We start from the raw sequence: 20732 nt of genomic DNA on the forward strand, positions 1-20732 counted from the left end.
CAATTTCTGTAGCTATTTGTTTATTTAGCAATTAAAGGATAAACATACTAAGAAAAATAGTTTCAACAAATGTTTTTGAAATAAGTTTATAACTTACCTTTATGGCTTTTACAAATCAGTAAAAAAGATAAACACTTTGTGAATAAAATAGGCAAAGGACATGAAATCCCAAATCATGAAAGAAGAAATAAAATGATCAGAAAATTTGTGGAAACATTTCTAAGTTTCTTGGTAATCAAAGAAATGCAAATTTGATTGCCAAATATTGAAAAAAATTATGAAATCTGTATATTATTATAAATGGCTGGTAGAGAACATAAATTAGTTTAATTTGATGGATGTCTATTTAGCAACATAAAAGCCTTGAAAATATTCCTACCTTTCATATAGTGCCTGTTGGCCATTTGTATGTCTCCTTTTGAGAAATGTCTCAGCACTACTTGTCATAGGGAAATGCAAATCAACACCACAATGAGATATCACCTTACATCTGTTACTATGACTATTATTAAATGACAAAATATACCAACTATTGATGAAGATGGGGAAAAAGGGAACCCTTGAACACTATTAGTGAGAAAGTAAATTGGTACAGCAATTATGGGAAACAGTATGGAGGTTCCTCGAAAAATTAAACAAAGAACTACCATATGATCCAGCAATCCCACTTCTGGGTATATATATATCTAAGAGAAATGAGATCCAGTATCTCAAAGAAGTATCTGCCATCCATGTTCACTGCAGCATTATTTATAATAGCCATGACATGGAAATAACCTAATTGTCCATGGATGGATGAACAAATAAAGAAAATGTGACATATGACATACATTTATTTATTTATTTATTTATTTATTTATTTATTTATTTATTTATTTATATCAGTCATCAATTTTATACACATCAGTGTATACATGTCAATCCCAATCGCCCAATTCAGCACACCACCATCCCCACCCCACCGCGGTTTTCCCCCCTTGGTGTCCATACGTTTGTTCTCTACATCTGTGTCTCAACTTCCGCCCTGCAAACCGGTTCATCCGTACCATTTTTCTCGGTTCCACATACATGCGTTAATATACCGCTGCAGCATTATTTATAATAGCCATGAAATGGAAATAACCTAATTGTCCATGGATGGATGAACAAATAAAGAAAATGTGACATATGACATTTATGACATTTAGGGACTTCCCTGGTGGTCCAGTGGTAAAGAATCCGCCTTACAACACAGGGGACTCAGGTTTGATCCCTGGTCAGGGAACTAAGATCCCACATGCCGCGGGGCAACTAAGCCCACACCCCACAGCTACTAAGCTCGTGCCCCTCAACTAAAGAGCCTGCGTGCTGCAAATTACAAAGCCCACACGCTCTGGAACCTGCACGCCACAACTAGAGAAGAGAAAACCTGCACACCACAACTAGAGAGAAGCCCAAGCGCCGCAAAGAAGAACCTGCAGGCCACAACGAAAAATCCCGCACGCCTCCCCGGTGCTGCGACTAAGACCCGAAGCAGCCAAAAATAAATAAAATAAATAAATAAATCTTTAAAAAAATTTTATTTATCACACATATGCCATATACACATATATATAATGGAATATCATTCAGCATTAAAAAAGAAGGAAATTCTGCCATTTACCACAACACTGATGAACCTGGAGGACATTACGTTAAGTAGAATCAGCCAGACACAGAAAGACAGATACTGTATGATCTTGCTTATATGTGGAATCTAAACAAATTGAACTTATAAAAGGAGAGAGTAGGATGGTAGTTGCCAGCGGCCGTGGAGTGAGGGAAACGGGAAGACGTTGGCCAATGGCTACAGAGTTTAATTTATGCAGGATGAATAAATTCTGAAAATCCATTGTACAGCATGATGACTACAGTTAACAATACTGTATTTGTCACCTTGAAATTTGCTAAGAGAGTAGATCTTAAATATTCCCACCACACAGGCACGCAAATGGTAACTATGTGAGATGATGGATATATTAATTAGGTTGATTGTGGTAACCATTTCATAAATGTATACATATATCAAAACATCACATTGTACACCTTAAATATATATAATTTTGGTCAATTATGCCTCAATAAAGCTGTAAAAAAAATTCCCACCTTTCATTCAGAAATTCCAATTGTAGTGACTTTTCCCAAGGAAACAGACATGCATTTATTCAAAGATTTGTGGATGTTTTCCTTAAAAAGGAATTCTGTAGGCATATTAACATGGAAAAGTGTTCACAATGTAACATTATTCTTAAAGCAGCTTACAAAATACTAGTTATGATATGATCCCATTCATTCTAAACTTATGAATTTTATATTTATATATTCACTAAGGAAAACATATGAAAAATACAGTAAATTACTGTGTGGAATCATGGGTGACTTTTTTGTCTTCCTTAAAGTTAATTTTCAAAGATTCTAGGATGAGTATGTGTTAATTTCTTATTAAGAAAAAAATGTTACCCTTAAAAGAGTGACCTATTGGGTAGCTTTGCCAGTCTTTTGAGAAAAGTGTTTTCCACTTCCTTTTGCTACACAGAAAAGTGTTCAAACCCTACTTGATTGTAGCTCCTGCTGTATTTCTGTCTGATCTAACTCTGTATCGGTAAGTGTGAAGTACTTTCTCACACATTATCTCCACAAAACCCTATGAAGGCAATTGAAATAAGTCTGATCTCATACTTTTTTTTTTTTTTTTTTAATCTCATACTTTTATAATTAAACAAAGAGAAGGTCATAGGGATGAACTGCCTTCTTTCCTTGTGTCAGAGGAGAGGCGTGGGGAGTGGGGGATCAGGGCTCCTGACTTTTCCGCGGATCCGCAGGAGTTGTTTTTTTAAGCAGTTATCTAAGAAATGCATCTTGCTAACAAAGCTGATTGTGACTGGTTTGTTATTTTCAGGGACTGACTCATGAAACCAGTATGACTATACCGTTTACTGAACATCACCTTGAAAAGAACCTAAATATTCCTTTCTGCATGAATTTCAAAATGAGATAATTTTTGTTATTTAGAAATAATTTCAGACTTATAAAAAAAGTTGCAAAAATATAGTGCAAAGAATACCTGCATACCCATTGTAAATATTTTATTCACTCGTAAATATTTTACCCTATTTGCTTTATCATTATATATGTACATGTCATTATATATATGATTATTTTCTGAACCATTTGAGGGTAAGTTGCACACATCATGGCCCTTTATGCCTAAATATTTCAGTGTATATTTCCTAAGAATAGGGCTACTCCACATAACCACAGTATAGTTACCAACTTCATAAATGTACAGTGAAAGAAGAATCATCTAATCTACCATCCATAGTCCATTTTTGTCAGTTGGCTTAATACTGTCTTTTACAGCATTTTCTCCTTTGCCAGTGCAAGCTCCACTCTAGGTCAGGTATTGCATTTAGTTGCCATGTCTCTTTAGCTTCCATTAATCTGGGATATTTCTATAAACTATTTTGGGTCTTTTATGACATTTCCATTTTTGAAGAATATAGCCCTCCGTTTTTAGTAGAATGTCTTAGCCTGCTCAGGCTGCCACCCAACAACTACCATAGGCAGACTGCTGAAACAGCAGAAATTTATTTCTCACAGTTCTGGAGGCTGGAAGTCCAAGATCAGGATGCTGGCATGGTTGGGTTCTGGTAAGAACCCTCTTCCTGGTTTGCATATGGCTCCCTTCTCACTGTGTCCTTACATGGAAGAGAGACAGAACAAACTCTCTCTAGTGACTCTACTGATAAGGGCAATAATCTCATCAGACCAGGGTTCCACCCTCATGACCTCATCTAACCCTAATTATCTTCCAAAGGCCTCATCTCCAAATACCAAAACCTTGTGGGTTAGGGCTTCAACATACGAATTTTCAGGGTACATAAACATTCAGACCATAAATAGAACATTCCTCATTTTGTAAAACAAACACACTTTTAAATATATTAAACATGAAGCAGCCTAAACCTATCAAAATAGTATTTTCTAAAGCAATTAAACCAGAATAAAATCATACCAGCAATTTCTCAAACCAAATGCTCACTGAAATGATATTTTATTTTGTTGAAACCCCAGTCATTACCACCTTGTCTCTGTATCGGGATTTCCATTTATTTGTTACCATCGTTCTAGAATGTGACCCCTTTTGCCAACACAGTACTAAAATAGACAAAGATTACTCTCTACAGAAACATACTTTGCCTTAAGGATGTTTATGGGAGTCAGCCTATATCAGAACAATAGATTGTGCTTCAATTCATTTTCAGACATCAAGTATTCAGAAAAAGTATTTCAGATCAGCACTTGGCTAATAAGACCAAAGGGATTTTTTTCCATGCAGCTTCTGATCTTTTTTAAATCAGCATCATACAGTGTGTTTTGCTGCAATTTTTTGTGAAACATTGCATCTTTCTTTTCTTTCATTATGTATTAAGCAATTAATATTGAATTAATTAGTCCACTACATATTAGCATACTATTCTTTGTAGTTAATCTAAAATCCTTCACTTTTTAAATTTTAGGACAATTTTTCAAGTCTTCCAATTAAGTATCATCTGGTTCACAAACAGTTTCTTTTTAAAATGTATTTGTTAACCTGACATCCTCATATTAAGTTTACCAGTGTACCCAAACAGTATCAGGTTAGCATACCATCTCCATGTCTGATATCTTACAAACTTGACCTTTTCTCCTTAGTCAGAATCTGGATATGCACCTTTGTCAAATATTTTTGAAAAATCAATGCATCTCTTCATCTCTTATCTACAGAATTCATTTTCCTTATTTTTAAGGTATATCTTAAAGCAAATTACCTCCACACTCAATAAACTATGCTTTTGATGATCACAAAATGTTGATAATGTGGTCTGATGTAAAAAGTATATCCCCTGAATAACAGTTCCCCAAATGATATTTTAAAATATACATATTAGGAAAATTATCTTTTTTTATTTTTAACTCCTTTTTCTTCTATCAATTCTGAATATTTTTCCTAAGCAATATTTTCTAAATAGCCTTCCAAAATTCATTCAGTTTTCAGCCTATATTAGCTACTTCTGACATTTTTTTGATTATTTGGCCTTTCAAGTAGAATGTATATTACTGCATTCCAGGGTTTTTTCCATTTTCCTTTTCTTTTCTTTTCTACTCCCCCACCCTTTTTTTTTTTTTTTTTTTTTGCCTTTGCACTAATTTCTCAACAAAGCAGAATTTTTCTTTGCTTTTGTAAAACAAAAGTTTTAAAATATAACTGGCCTAATATGCCTAACACATCTTCATTTTTAATTTCTTCTACACATGAAGCAACTATGTGATCTGATTCAATGTAATCAGGAATCAGAATTTCTTCTTCGTGGTCTACATCAAATTCTTACACCTGGGTCTGAATTTAAATTGAAGATTTTTATGGACTTTTAAATGTTGCTTTTTTCTTTCTAAGGTGTCTGTTGATGGTTTTATCTATTTGGAGGCTTTTGATTCTGTTTTGAAGTAACATGGTCATGGTATAGTGGTAAATGCTCAGATAATCTTAAATCAGGGTATTTTTGTTTCAAGTCTCGTATTGTTCAAAGAAAAATAAATGATCAGGATTCACTTTTTTTCCTCTCCTAATGATGGCTTCCATGCAAGAATCAATGTCAAATTCAAACCTGCAAACATAACACTTTAATGCTAGTTCTTACATTAATGAATCTCTGGTGCTTTTGTTTTTTAGCCTTTTTATCTTCTCTTTTTGGAGTTTCACAATTAATCTTACAGATGACCTAGTATTACTTGAATTTGTAGACCTTCCTTTCTTCCTTCCTTCCTCCTCTTCCTCCCTTCCTTCCTCCCCTTCCTCCCTTCCTTCCTTCCTTCTGTGGAAAAGGTAGTCCATGCATAATGTACCACCAGCACAAGTAACCACGATGTTTACTTGACTTGGCCTTCTAAGAAATTATAACCAGGCTTTACTCTGCTATTGTAGTGTAAAAGCAATACTTCTCAGGAATCTACAGATAAAGTCCTGCTGAAAATGAGAACAAGCTTAAATTGTAAAACACAAAGAACCCAGCAAAGGTAAGAATAACATGCAAAATAAACAGTAGGATTTCAACTCTCAAAGAACTTTAGTTAATAGCATTACCTGATAATGACTTAGAGTATGCATGTCTTAAATCATAATAAAGGCACAAAAGAAGAATTAAAAACACGGGACAAAAGAGGGTATGTAGAAAGACCAACTATATTTGGAGAAGAACTCACTCCAGACATGAAAAATATGATCCTTAAAATGAAAACCTAATGGATAGATGATAAACAGCTAAAAAGAGTTAACCGGAAGATGGATCTAAGGAAAATGCCGAGAATGCAACAGAGAAAAGTACAGAAAATATAAAAGAGAGGTTAAGAAGACATGAAGACTAGAATGAGACAGTCCAACATATTTCTAATAAGAGTATCAGAAAGAGAAAATAGAATGGAATGATACAACAGGACCCAAGGAAAAAGGAAGACCTTAAGAGCAACCAGCGAGAAAAGACATTACCTACAGAGGAACTACAATTAAACTGAAAGCAGGTTTCTCCACAACAAAAATTGAGGCCAGATGCCAATGGAATAAAATGTGTAGCAGATAATAGGCACACACACACAAAAAAATGAGCAAAAAGCTTTGCTACACCTCTCAGTGGATTGTTTTCTTATGAACTGAATGAGCTTCGTATATTATACAAACATCTTTGTCCATTTTACTCAGTGCAATCACCGGTTGCATCTTTCTCTTGTTTTAATACTAGTTTAGTTTTTATGCAGGCGAACCTGTTAATCTTACTAAAATTGTTTTAAACCCTCGAACAAGAAACTGTAAGTAAAAATGCAGAAATATTTTAATGCTTATTAAAAAAATACAACGGAAAAAATTGTACTGAAATTCTAGGGGATACAAATTAGAAAAAAAAAGGAGTATATAAAATTAGTAGGAACTATTGCCAGAAATAAATACATTGCATGGGATTTATAGCAAAGACTTCAGCCTAAAATAGACAAAGGGCATAAATACACAATTGGAATAAGCAAACATGAAGGAAAAGATTCAACTCTGCTAATAGGTGATAAAGCACATGGTAAAATATTATAGAGAATCTTACACAGTGTAAATTAGCAAAATGTCAAAAAATAATTACATCCAGGTTTGGTAGTTCTGCAGTGAAATTGGTATACTTATGTAATGCTGGAGGCATTGAAATTTAGATTTACATAAAATTAAATATTCAGGAAGGACTGGGAGTTTGGGAATAGCAGCTGTAAACTATTATATATAGGATGGATAAACAACAAGGTCCTACTGTATAGCACAGGGAACTGTATTCAACATCCTGTGATAAATCATAATAAAAAAGAATACGAAAAAGAATGTATATATATGTATAACTGACTCACTTTGCTGTACAGCAGAAATTAACACAACATTGTAAATCAATTATACATCAATAAAGTTTTTTAAAAGTTAAAAATTCAGTTCCTCAGTCACATTAGCCTATTTCAAGGGCTCAGCAGCCACATGAAGCGAGTGGCTACCACACTGCTCAGCGCAGAAGACTATTTCCATCATTTCAGGAAGGTCTGCTGAACAATGCTGCCCTGGAGGACAGACATTTGGTTTTTTTAACCCTCATTACCATGTTGAAATTATTTAAAATGGGAAAATGTTTACGATAGGGTGATAAGTTTAAAAAAAAAAGAAATACAAAATTGGCCTACAATTATTTTAACTGAGTAAAAGCAAATACCCAGATAGTCCAAGTTTAGAAAACTTGTCACGAAAGATAACTTAGATACATTAAGATGTGGGATTTGGGCATAATTTTTTTTTCATCTAAAAATGATTTTAACTTTGTCATAATACTATTTTCTCATTTTCAGAGAGCAAACAAATATAATATTGCTTGATGCTTGGGAAAATTGCCTTACAACTTCTGACTCTGTTTTCTAAGTCTTTCTCTTGGCTCCATGTGGACTGGGTGATTATTTTTCTTTATCCTTGCTATTATTTTTGACATTGTTCCTTTCTGGTAGAACACTGCATGCTTGACATAAAAAAATCCGTGTGTGCCTCTGTGTGTGTGTGTGTGTGTGTGTGTATGTAAAAGCAAGGATAGAATGGTGAAAAAAGATAAACATTTCAAGATTTGCATCTTTAATTAGACGACATGTTTAAATTGCAACAGAAATTGCCTTTCATAATTCACAGTCGAGGGAAATGAATGTGTGTATATCACTCAGAGACTTCACATATTCATGTTGGGAAATGTAACTTAAGCACACACTAGTCAAAGTAATCAACTTGGAAAAGGAATGACATTCTTCACAAAGAGTAGCTGCACTGTTCATAAAAAATAAAAACAAGACAGAGAGAAATGGTAGTGTAAAAATTCAATAGAAATTAATTCCTGTCCACCCAAACCCCTGGGAAAGAATGGGCTATATTCCATGTCTCACTGCAGCTTTAGCAGCCAGCATGCATAACCTTCCACCATGAAATGTAGTTAAGTCCCCACACAGAATTGTCCCCATTGGTCCTTTCCCTCTGTCTTCGTGTCAGCCAGGCTTCTATTATTCTTCCATTTCCTGCCTGGATCAACTTTTCCAGTTTCCCTGTTACACTCCGCTGAAGGATGTTTCCCACCCTTGTGCAAGTGCTCTTTGCAGCAGGTCCAGAGAACACAAGCAGGATTTTTACCTTTTACAAAGACAGAGAGGAGTTGTCTTTACTTTGCACTGAGACTGCAGGCCCCAGTCCATGCTGCAGCCTCACAACCTTCAAGCAGTTTTCATCAGCTGTAGGCACGTTTGGTTTCTGTTATGAGTCTCTGGAATATTAGTAGTGTGAGCTGGAACATACTTTTGTGCATTCCCTGCCTTTCCCACTGGCTTCCAAATGAGCACCCCTGTAAGGGATTTGTTCAGAGCAGGAGGTAGAGGTTATCATCCTTGCCCTTGCCCGAACAGTGTCACTTTCCAGTCATCTCAGCATTTGGGGGCTCTTCATTAACTCATATACTAATTTGTAAAGTCGGTGTTACTGCATTTCCTTTGGTTTGCAATAAGATGTCAGTTTGTATTAAGAGTGTTGCGATGTGAGTTCAAAGACGAGAAAGGAAAGAAGGCCAAAATGAAGCAAAAGTTTTAAAACAAGACGTTTTTAAAATTAGGATAAAGCCTTGCCCAGTAAAACCTGGAGAGCAAACCAAATAGGATTTGCAACTTGAATGCTCACCCTCCAGGAGGCCTCTCAGGAGAATCTGCCAAGCCATGCTTGGCTTCTCAGGGGTGCCTGCCATGTGGGATGCTGTATCACTGCAGTCCTGGAACCTCCCATGGTCTTCCATCTGCTTAAGTTTGAGCTAAGGTGTGGGTTTGGATCTACTTACTAAGATTTCCTTAATGTGTATCTGGAATGTTATCTGAAAACATTTTTCTCTCTGTGTGCCTGGAACATACTTGGATTCCATTAAGAGACTCTTTTGCTTAATGAAATCAGCTCTGTGGCTGTGTGTTATGATTTGGGGGTTCTCCATAGGGTCATCTGCTTTAAATATCAGCCTTTCTACTGGCCATCATTATTGCTTCTTTCCACTGGATGCTGCATACCTTCCCTAAGGGGTAAGGCTGTATTAGGCTAACCTGTTGCATCTCAAAGTGTGTTTCCTAGATCAGCTGGGAACTTATTAGAAATCAAATGATCAGGCCACAGCCCAGACTCTAGGGATGGAGCCCAGCATACTATGGTTTAACAAGCCTTTCAAGTGATTCTAATGCACATTAAAGTTTGAGAACCTCTGATCTTAGCCTGTGGGCTTCAAAGTGTGTGCAAGATGATCTGAAAGAAAATATTATAACTTTATATTTTATGGTCTCTTTTTCTAATTTCTATTTTTTTATATTTTAATATGCCCAATATGTTAATATCATTATATATGTATGATTTATCAACAAATACATGTATAGTAGGAGTGCATACTTAATTTTTTTATGGATAGGGATGCATGATATACAAAGTGTGAAGACTACTTGTCTAACATTTTAAAACTCTTATGGTCTAAGTCGGCTGAGCCATTAGCCACCAACAATGTCATATATTTGCATTAATATATTTATCTCACTGCTCACTTCTAAAATGCTTTGCAAATAATCTATAGTGCTTATTCCTCCTCTTGGGCACAGAACTCTCACATTTATAATAAAGTGGTAAAAAGAGCCCTCTGCATTGCATGCTGGAGACTTCTCCCTCTCGGTAGGCAAAAGAGAGAATAGTGACGGCCCATGAACAGCATCAAGGGCACCTCCCCACTCCCCACTCAGTCCATTCATGTTTGTGTATCAGAAAAGAGCACAAAAAGCCAGAAAGAGAACTCCATACCCAATATTTAACACACCCTTTCCCCACTCTCATTGCTCTGCTTAGATGGAGGGACCCCTGGGGGCTTAGGGGACACACTGTCCTCATTGGCAGTCTTCCCCGCTCCCCCCACATACACCAGCTTGCACTAGCCTGGCATGCATCCTGTGTTATACACTTATGCTCCCTTAGTGTTATGCATTTCCCTGAGCCAGGCAGAAAATATCACTGTGCACTTATTATAAATGGAAAAATTGAAGAACTAGGAGTAGGGCCAACTTAAGCTACAATAATTAAGGGCCTCAACAAAGAAAAAGTAGAAAAAAAATTATTTCATTCCTAGCACAATATTTTGCATAAAGTATGCTCTCAATAACTATGCATGAGATGAGTGACAAAGATATAAATACAGTTCGGTTCCTGAGCACTCAGTTCTGGTAATATTACGGAGTACTTAAAAGCATAAATTTAGGTTTGAGTCTTATCACTGTGTTTACAATTTGTTTGACCTTGAACAAGTTTTTTAACCTCCCTTAAACTTCATTTCCTTCAATCGGTAAATTAAGGATAAGGACAGTAACGACTTCTCAGATTCACTGGGAGAATTAAATGAGATGTAAGTGCTTGGCGTGGTATCTGGCACCTAGTAAACTCCCATGAAATGTTCCTTTTTATTGCACTTTGCTAATGCTGAATCAAATGTCAAGAAATAATAAAGCGAGCTCCTACCCTCAAGTCCTGTGACAGTGAAGCCCACAACCCTTTTTGTTTTTTCCTAGCTAAAGGCTAATGATCTTACATAACTCATACTATTTTGAAAATCAGAAGTAATGCCTCTATTGGAGAGATTGACCTAAAGATTTGTTAATCACTCTCTCCTGCCCATATGTCTGTCTGCTTGGAAGAGCTATTTCTGTTCTTGAGCTAACTATTGGCAGGGGTGCAGGGTCCTTTCATTCTGTTTCACCTAATGGCACATTATACTTTACCATTAAGAAAGAAAAAAAAATTATATGCAGATCTCCATGACGGAGCCATTAAGGTGAAAACCCGATGGCAGTAAAATGATACCACATCAAGGAAGAAACAAAAGACTGCAAGTTTTCTGTCACTGTTCAGAAAAATTAATGTCTTAGGGGAGACTTTACAATATGTTATCATCAAATAAAAACACCATAGGATGATAATGGGAGTTTCCATGAACTCTTAAAAAAGGACTCCAGAAAAAGTAACGCTTTCCTCTTTTTTTCCCCAGATTCTCCCTTTGTTAATAGCAGGAAATCAATAAATATTATTTGAATTAATAATTAAATAGGAAAAAAGCCTGTAACAAAGTCATAAAGATGTCTAGGCATTACATGCAGAATTGCCTCCCCGGAATACTTCCCCCATTCATTTGTACTTGTTATGACCATATAATTCCCATCTATTATTTCACTTAAATCTTTTCAATAATGCTATGAATCAGGTATTACTATCCTAATTTAGTTTTTGAGGCACTGAGAGGTTCAGAAAGTTGCCCGAGATCACACAGTTATAAGTAATGAAATCAAGATCTAAACCCAGAACTGTTTGATGCAGGACCACTTATGCTTTATATGGAGGTTGGAAGGTGGCCTTTATGTTAATATTTTTTCTTTCTTTGAGAAAACGTGAGCTACTGCTGTAAAATGGACTCTCCCCCTCAGGTAGTCAGATTACCGTTGCTTCCTTCACTGACTTGACCACTCTGAATGTACTAGCCTTGCCCCTTTGAGAACACTACATGTAACACTTGGATTCATACATGGTCAGCCTTGAGTGTTCAGTTTGATTCATTTAAACAAACATGGATTGAGAGCCTTCAGTGAGCCAGGCACTCTGCTAGGTGCTTGGGGAACAGAAGTAATGGATAAAACTTCATGCTCTTGGGGATATTAATCTGGAAGGAAATATACCAAAACATTAATAATGGATACCTCTGGTATTAGTATAAGTCATCCTTTCCTTTTTTTTACTTATCTACATAAAATGTCTGTTAATATGTATTATTTTTATAAAACAGCTTAAAGAAAAAATAAGGCTGCAAGAAAGGAAATTCTTAAGAAACCAATCTCTAATTGTGAAATGGACCTGGTGATGGCAGAACCAAGCACTGTAATTCCAGCCTCAGCTTCTTCATATCATGTAGGCGCTACTTTTTAAGGCTGCTTTGGGGAACTGTTTAATTGAGAACGTACTATGTACCAGACAATCTGTTAAGTGTTGGAGGTTATGGAGATAAATAAGATAAACTTTCTGGCCTCAAGGAATTTATAGTCCAGTGAAAAAAAACTCATGGTAGTATATGATATTTTCTATGTGTATAGATACTGGTCTCTTCTGTTTGCATAAAGCTTTTGCCTTTTTGTAGAAAATAGCTGTTACATCTGTCTTAGAAACGCACATTAACATACTGGCATGAAGTGTCATCTTTTGAGAGTTACGCAAAAAATACAAATTATCATTGCATGCCAATAGAAAGACAGAATAACACGAGAGAATCCCATTAGGTATAATGTTTGAAGAACTTCTAGCATTGGGTAGGAGTCTGAAGTTGGACAAGTAGACTCAAAATGCTAAAAAAGTTCTAAGTCTTCTCAAAATCCTTCATGTAAACTGAAAAATGAGCCAGAGAGCTAAACTGGCAGCACTGAAGCTCTGGCACATAGGAGGAGCTATATGTATTTGCCATTGTTATTTATATGATAAACAGATGCCATCTTTCTACCCTATCCTAAATGCTCCCCAAAGAGCCTTCCTGGTTTAATTGTTTTGTGAGGCTGAAAAAAAAAAAAAAAAAGAATTTCAGGCCTGTGTGAGCTATATTTTGGACTCTTATGACGTTTTGTCACCCCTCAGGCCATCACTCTAGATAAACAGTCTCTCACATATAAGAGGAAGCCACAACCACAATGGATTTGACTATTAGTTACTCTATAACTATACATATTAGTATATGTAACTATACTGGATTGTCATCATTAGGTATTAAAGTATTGATCAACATTTTGTGCCGTCCAGTTAAATGAGATGAGGAAATTTCTTTTTCTTTTAATCAAAAACTCTCTTTTGGATTAATTGAATGAGTTAAATTTGGTCAGCCCAGTTACCTCAGGTTGTTTTAAAGTCATGTCATCGTTCTGGCAATATTGATGAAGCCTGTAGCTTTAGCTAAAGAAAAATACAGCATCACCTAGCTTCGTGACATAATTAAGAACGAGGAGCTAAATGCCATTTAGATAAACCAACAATTTAATATGTTGAACCCTAAAATTCCAGTGGATAAAAGCAGGAATTAACTACTTGCTGCAATTAATGACCCAGACTTTGAATATAATGAAAATTAATGCGCTGAATTCTTTCCAGTGTAACACATGATCACTGAATGATAACTGATCTTTGAAGATCATTGCTACCAGGTGAAAACAATAAGCATTAGAGGTTGAAAATCTTGATTTTTGATGCAAAAAATATTTTCTAATTAAAATGTGGAAACATATATATACTTCTTTAATTTAAATATAAATGTAAATATGTATATACATATATATTTAAAAATAAACTGATCCTAGCTACAGTCAGCGGGATAGGGCTGGTTGTCACCATGTAACCCACGGTGCTGATTGTCATCTCAGCAAAGATTCAAGAATCTAAGACTCAGACTCCACCAGCCACAGGCTTCCATCTGCTAGCTGTAAGAATCACAAGAACTGGAGAGCCAAGGCTTAAAGAGCTGTTTGCAGACCCCACATAAGTCCCAACCAGAGACCATAAAGAGAAAAACAATGAGAAAATCGGAGGGGGAAATGGAAAGGCCAAAAGACTCTCAAGCCAAAAAGGATGGAAGGGTGGGAGAAGAAGCCAAGACAGAATAAGATATTTTATTCTGGAAATGGAAGGAATAGTGCCTTGTAAATGTTAGTTTTCTCCTGATCAATAGGCATGAGTTTCAGGTATCAAGAAACAAAAGTTATGATGTTCAGCCCATTAACTCCTTCAACCTCAGATGCCCTGGATATGCCCAAAAAGGCATCACAAAGGTCACCACCTACTCCCAGCTCTCCTCAGTAATGCCTTAAACAGTAACATTTAAGATGAATAAAAGATGATTTACAATTCAATAGTAATATTTTTAGTCTTATTTCATTGTAAGTATCACAATGTCAGGAAACTGATGGCTATTGATTTTTTGAAAGTGTTTAAATATGTTTAAATATAGGTTTTACTCTTTAAATAGGAAAAAAAATGAACAAGGTGCTTGGTAATGCTACCCATTATTTATCAACCTCTCAACTGGGTCATGGGGAAATGTCAAAGGTCCTGCCAGAGGGCAAACCAAAACAACAGGGAGATGAAGACCAGAATACAGCCCTAAATCATAAAAGGTGCGGCCCCTCTGAGGCCTGTTGCTTTGCAAAAGGTATGCAAAGTAGCTACCAAAAGATAATTCTGTTGCACTACAGGTTTTACTCTGCTGTTAAAAGTCAAGTTTCATTTCTGACTGAACCCGAAGAGCACCAGGGCAGAGTTTGATCAAGACTCGTGTTCAGTGGCCAGGAAAGTCACCAAGCCATATGTTCCCATGAAACTGACATGCGGTGAAGTGAGGGGATTACTGCAATTACTTCTTCAAAGGCTCCTTTGAAGCCTATGAAACACAAGTTTCATAAAAATTCACTAAAAGGAAGATTATGAGAAAATTGGAGACAAAAGAGAGAGTCAACTATTATTATATAAAGATACCTTGAAAAATATCTTGTTTCTGTTCTTCTGCTTAACTGGGCTCCTCTTTCTATTGCAGGGCTTATTTTGGTATGAAAGAGTATAGTCATTTAGTAGGTACCTGCCATCTGTTCTGTGTTTATGAACTTGCATAGACCCTGTAATTACATTTAAGAATTTGAAACCTAAACTAATAACTGGGTCTCACACATGCACATGCACACACAGACACACACTTGTGCCCTCTCTGCCCTCTGACTATTCACTGATTGTGTAAACTCATGGAGCCTCCTTGAGAAATCTCCTTCATGAAAGCGTATGAAGGCTGGGCTCTGAAGCCTTCACTGAATTTGGCACAGAATTAGGATATATCCTTGTATAAGTGGAATCTATCTGAGAGGAAACCACTGGGGGTATTTGAAGAGATATCCCGGAGATCACTATCCTAGGGTAGGTCAGTTAATCCCTTTCCTCCCTAGCTATTTGCTCTGAAAAATAAAGCAAAGGATATCATCCCTTTCCCTCATCCCATTTGGTTCCCTGAGTCTTTCCTTGCCATTTGGCTTAACAGCCAACAACAGAGGTGGTTCTGAGAAGAACGACTTGGATATATTTGCTGCAACAGGAGTTCTGGTTTCCATCTCTGCTAGCTGACAACCCCCAAGTGTTTATCTGTCATCACCAAAGTCTGTGAAATGCTGAGTGGTTGTCAATGGGGTCACACCTTTCTTTCTCAGCCTAAGGGTATGTTTATTTAACCAAAGTCTCCTTCAGCTCCATATATGGTAGCTGTAAACAAATAATGTTTTAGAATGGCAGAGAAGTTTTAATACTAAAGATTATACACAACCATAAGGCTTGTGTATAAGATTATACACAACTTTGATGTATTTAGATGGATTGCAGCCAACTTCTAACAATCCTTCACAGTTTTTACTTGTTTTCCCATACATGATCTCATTTGATTCTTGCACCAACCTTTAGATACTTTGGTCTTGAATAGTTGTTATGCCTATTTCACAGCTGAGGAAACTGAGTCTTGGAGAACTTAAAGTGGTTTTCCTACAATCACAATTCTACACAGCAAAGTCTATATTTAGAGCTAAGTTTTCTGACTCCGGAACCCATTTTCCTTTTATTATGTCTTTCTGCCTTCATCTAAATGTATAAACCACTGCATTAGGGACAGACTTTCAAACTAAAAAACATTTTGCTGGTTTTTAAGAAGCTATTAGCAGCTGCACAAAACACCAAGTCTGGCAAGCTTGGCAAAAGAGCAGACAGATGCAGGGCCAAGGCATTTCATAACCAAAATCCCCAGTAGGCTAACCCCTGAACTTGACCTTACTAGTCATAAAGCTTCCCAGTTGTTTTGTTCAATTTATGCCAAGTTATACTTGCTTTACCACACATCTATCTGTATGTTCATCCCTCTATCCCTCCGCAATCTGTATTATTTTTCTGAAGTTGCAGACATCAGGAAACTTTACACCTAAACAGTTCAGCATGTTTATCTTTAAGTGGAGTTCAATATTTGCCTATGGTTCTTTTTTTTTAATTTCATTTATTTATTATGCCTCAGTTGAAAGGGTTGAAAAGGATAAAGGAGAGGAAATACAATATTTAAAAGAAAAGTGCTTATAACTTAATTTAAAGTCATCTTAACAACAACTTCCGTGTGAAACATGCTTTAAAACATCTTAATACAAAATTAAGGAATAAGTGTTTTGTAATATACTGAAAATCTCTCTGACTACAATTTTCTCTTTCTTTCTTTACACTTAAGTAATACTTTCCAGGTATATGTTGCAAAAGCTTCAGGACAAACTTTGAACTCATCTGTACTTTCCTTTATGAAATATGACTACCTATGATTCTTTTATAAAAAATGAAATTTGCATATAATCCAATGCACAAATCTCAAGTGTACCATTCAATAAGTTTTGCCAAATGTGTACACCCAGGTAACTCAAACTTTTTTCTAGATATGGAATACTACCCTCACGCTAGAAAGTTCCCTCTCATGCCCCTTCCCAGTCGATACTCTCTCCACCACTGTTCTAATATTTATCACTATGGATTAGTGTTATCTGTTCTAGAACTTCATATAAATGGAGTCATACAGTATTTACTCTTTTGTATAAGGATTTTCTCACTCAAGATTATGTGTTTGAGATTTATCAGTATTGTTTTGTGTATAAGGAGTTTATTCCTTTTAATTATTGAGTATTATCCTATTGTAGGAATATTCTAGTTTCTTTTTTTTTAACTGAAGTATAGTTGATGTATGATATTCTAGTTTCTTTATCCACTTTCCTCTTGACAGACACCCAGGCTATTTCTAGTTTTTAGTTATTCTAAATAAAACTACTATGAACACTCTTAAAAAGATCTTTTTATGAATAGATTTTCATTTCTCTTGGGTAAATACCTGGAAGTGGAATTGCCAGGTCATAGGGAGGTATATGTTTAGTTTTATAAGGAACTTCCAGAACTTTTTTCAAAGGCGTTGTACCATTTTAACTCCTACCAACAATGTACGAGATGTTGTTCCATATCATCATCATTTGGCATTGTCAGTCTTTTTAATTTTAGTCATTCTGGTGGGTGTTCATCATATTACTTTTGAATTACAAAATAAGAATATTCACATTAGAGAGCATTTCCATTATCAAGGAGTGACTTAGGCAATGTCTGTGTTCATGTCCCCCTATTACTACACCAGTGCAGGTCTCTTAAGTCCTAATATTGAGACATTAAATCCTGTTTCTCATCCTTAAAGAGTTGATTGAAAGATTCATAACTTGGCAGTTATTTTAAAAGTTTTTGGATTCAACTTGAGCTCTAAATCACTGAAATATTGTCAAAGTTAATTTTTAGGGTGTTTTTCTATTAATACTTAGGCTTTCAAATTAATCAAAATGATCAGGTTAGCTCCTGACTTCTGCTTAACAGAAAAATAAATAAATAATCACACTTAAGTCACTAACTTATGAAATGTCTTTCACTGAATTAAATGAGCATCACCTCAGGGTGACTCTCATAGACCTCAACTGGATTAATAAGAGTAAATCATTTTAGACTAAGCATCAGTCACACATGGTAAAGTTACCTCTAAGTTAAGTTGCTTCAGTTCCTGGAGTAAGTATGTAGGCCTAATTTTGTTTCAATGTGAAATCTCCCCTAGGCCTTATAACTTATCCCTAGGAAGTTTCAAGTTTCCACGTTGCTGTTTTCTTGACTTTCCTCCATTCTCCAGGCTCTGACTCTTGCTCACTTGTTACAAAAATAACCGAAATGCTCTTAATTCTCAAAAATGTATTTCAGCCCACTGATCATGATATTAGATGTATTATAACCCATTCAGCAATTTTTCTTTGAATGAACTTTTAGTAATCAGTAGCAGTAATACAGCTTAGAGCTCTTAAAGTGGGAGAAATAAATTGTACAAGACCTGAGGCTAATGTAGCCTAGTCAAGGCCTTGGGAAACACTAACACAAAAGATAACTTGTCCACTGCTCTTTGACTAGTTTCTTTCTTTCTCTATACTTCAATTTTCCAAGATGTTAAAGGATAATATATGAGCATATGTAAGAATTTTTTAACCAGAAAATTTATAACGCAACTTTAGCATCAATTAATTTTTGTTAGGCTGATTTGGCGGCATCCATTCAGTTTCCTCCCATAACATGTAAGAAGGGCAAAATGGTTCCACAGTTTAGAGAATCTCCGTTGGTTCCAGAGGCATTAAGAAGCTGGCACCCAAGGAAATGATAGGAGTTAGGCATTTTAATCTCTGTTCTGACATGCCTTTTTTCAAAAGCACTTAATACTTTGCTTTGTCTCTCACAGTCCAGCTGTAAAATAATATTTTGGCTCTAAAGATTTGTTAATACAGTCATCATTTGTTTAAATTACATAAAATGTCATATATATATGAAGTTTGCATATTTTTGGAACTAAGCCACAAAACACATTTTGTACTTCTGAAAATAAGAATACTCCATGGTTTGGAATGATATGTACTGGCTTATTGTCCCATTCATCAAATGTACAATACATACCACAGACTCTTTATAGTTTTTTTTTTTAATCTGCATATGAGCCACTAGGGCCAATGTTATGCATAGGTGAAAATAAGCAGCTATGATGGAGATGATGAAGCAGCACAGAAAAGACCTGCCTGCTTTAAAATATTTTCCCTCTAGCCTGTCTTTGGGATAAGACATTACCTTCAGATTTTTCTATCAAAATCAATGTATTAGCAGGTAATATACCAGGATCACTTTTTATTATATGAACCACTGATGCCCATTATTCCTTCAGAGTCTAGCAGGGCCATGAGGAGAGGGGAGGGGACAGACGCAGAGACATTTTGAAAGGCTGAAGATGATGTGAAATAATGAGGCGTTGTGTGTGTGTGGCAGAGCGATGGGGGAGAACTCCAGGGAGCAGGAGGATAGCTTGAGGGTGGAAAGCACCTGGGGGAAGAAGCTCTGCAAGAAAATCTGGGACTTTCGCCAAAGATATACTTGATTCCAGCGTTGGCCTAGGGCTGGACCCATGAGACACAAATGAGAAAGTGATGTAGGCTCTTATTTTTCAGATAAAGCCAAATTTTGCATATAAGCTCTTTTGAGGTCCTTTGTTCTGACACAGGAAAGACATAGAATAACTTTGCAGGCATCATTCATACTCAGGCAAAGAATTCTGCATTTTCCTGTGTTATATAAGCCATATAGTTGAATAATGCTGGCTCATCTACTAAATAAGTATTCAAAATGTAAACTTCTTATCATTGTAAAGTGCTATGTAAATACAAATTCTTTATAGCGTGATTCCAGAACTTAAATAAAAATGAAGCCACCATTTTTTTTCTGATAATAGCCCCTGACATTTTGCCACTGACCACTTTACAAAGGAATCAAATCCAAATGCTCCATTGTTTAGTCAGATTTCATTGAATTTTCAATGAATGGAGATAAAAATAAAGATAACACATTAGGACATTTGACAGAGTTCCCTTTTAGACTTCTTCTATTTCTAATCTACCTCTAAATTGTATCCCTTTTGTTTAGTTCGCTTTATTCAATACATGCTATTTTACCTGCATCTAAAATAGTGTTCTATCAACAACTAATTTCTCTCCTCTTAAAAAGTGATCACTCCATGTTTTATCATATTCACATTTGTTTGCTTTACCACAGTTAATAGAGAAAGGCTCAAGTACTTTATAATAAATTTTAGAGCATAAATTCAGTATTTATTTAGGCTTAGATTGTTAAGCAAAATTATTAGAATTTTATTACTTTTCTTTTTTCATAAATTTTTCATTTTTTCACTAAAAACACTTAGCCTTTGATAAATTAACCATAGCAAACAATAAAGGATGTCCTTTAGACTGAGACAAAAGACTGATAAAAATAATTTGTGTCTTGGCTCTCTAACCATATTATGCCAGGGCCTTAATATTAAAGAGCTATCTTCTAACTGGTAACTGAATAGCTCTTCGTTAGTTTCTCTAAAAATAAGAGTTTTAAATCTCTTCTTGCAAGCTAGGATAGTCTTATGGTTTAAATATATTTTGGAAGT

At 35.7% G+C, this 20732-nt stretch overlaps 1 protein-coding gene across 1 annotated transcript in view; it reads left to right on the top strand.

The window, feature by feature from the left end:
- RGS7BP (regulator of G protein signaling 7 binding protein) overlaps positions 1-20732 on the top strand; it is a 116048-nt gene that overhangs the window by 54882 nt on the left and 40434 nt on the right. The gene's annotated exons all lie outside the window — the stretch shown is intronic.

Source organism: Eubalaena glacialis, chromosome 4 (genome assembly GCF_028564815.1).
Source record: "Eubalaena glacialis isolate mEubGla1 chromosome 4, mEubGla1.1.hap2.+ XY, whole genome shotgun sequence".
NCBI classification, from domain to species: domain Eukaryota; kingdom Metazoa; phylum Chordata; class Mammalia; order Artiodactyla; family Balaenidae; genus Eubalaena; species Eubalaena glacialis.